Source organism: Arachis duranensis, chromosome 1, assembly GCF_000817695.3.
Source record: "Arachis duranensis cultivar V14167 chromosome 1, aradu.V14167.gnm2.J7QH, whole genome shotgun sequence".
NCBI lineage: Eukaryota > Viridiplantae > Streptophyta > Magnoliopsida > Fabales > Fabaceae > Arachis > Arachis duranensis.
In genome coordinates this window covers 58,132,825-58,133,730 of record NC_029772.3, presented here as the reverse complement: position 1 = coordinate 58,133,730, position 906 = coordinate 58,132,825, and positions in this window count along the sequence as shown.

Sequence of the window (906 nt, the reverse complement as noted above, 5' to 3'; positions counted from 1 at the left end):
AAGTCCTATCCTAGTTATCCTTCTCAATTGTGATGACAAATTGTTCATTGCTACCACTTAGTTAACCCTTACTAAAGAAAGGAAAGTCAAGTGGATGAATTGACTTGAGCCACAAGTCCTAGCCAACTCCCAAGGAAAGACTAGCTTTAGTGCACAATCCGAGTCCATAAGTCCTAGCTCTACACTAATTCAATTAGTGAGAACTAGATTTAATGGATCCCAATCATCAATTACTTGGACATTAGTAACTCAAGAGTTCCTAAGTTACCTTTCAAAGCCAAGAACATAAAACTCTATTCTAAAATCCAACCAAGCATTTCATCAAACACTTGGAAGGCATAAAAGGAAAGCATAGTAAATTGATAACATGAATTAATTCGAACAACAATCAAATGTAAAGAATTAACAACAACAATTAAAGGAAACAAGATCTATATGAATTACCTCTTATTGAATTGAAAGAAAATGGAAGAAACAAAAGTAGATCTACAAAAAAATACAAGAACAACATAAAAGAAATTACAACAAAAGAGTGGAAGAAGAATGAATGTAACTACAAGGAATTGAGAAGATAGAAGTAGAAGAAGATGAATTAAAATCTAGATCTAAGAACTAAACCTAATCCTAATCCTAATCCTAGAGAGAAGTGAGAGCTTCTCTCTCTAGAAACTACATCTAAACTAATCCTAATGAGTGAAAAATGAACTCCTCTCCCTTTGCTCTTCAATCCTTGGCTTTAAATAGCAGTTTAGGCGCCAAAGTTGGTTGGAAATGGGCCCCACAACCATTGAGAATTTGTTGGTCACGTTTTCATTAAAAAATCATAAACCAGCACCGACGCGTACGCGCACAGCACGCGTACGCGTCCATGGGGTGATTCGCAAGGTGCGCGCAAGCGCCAGGTGC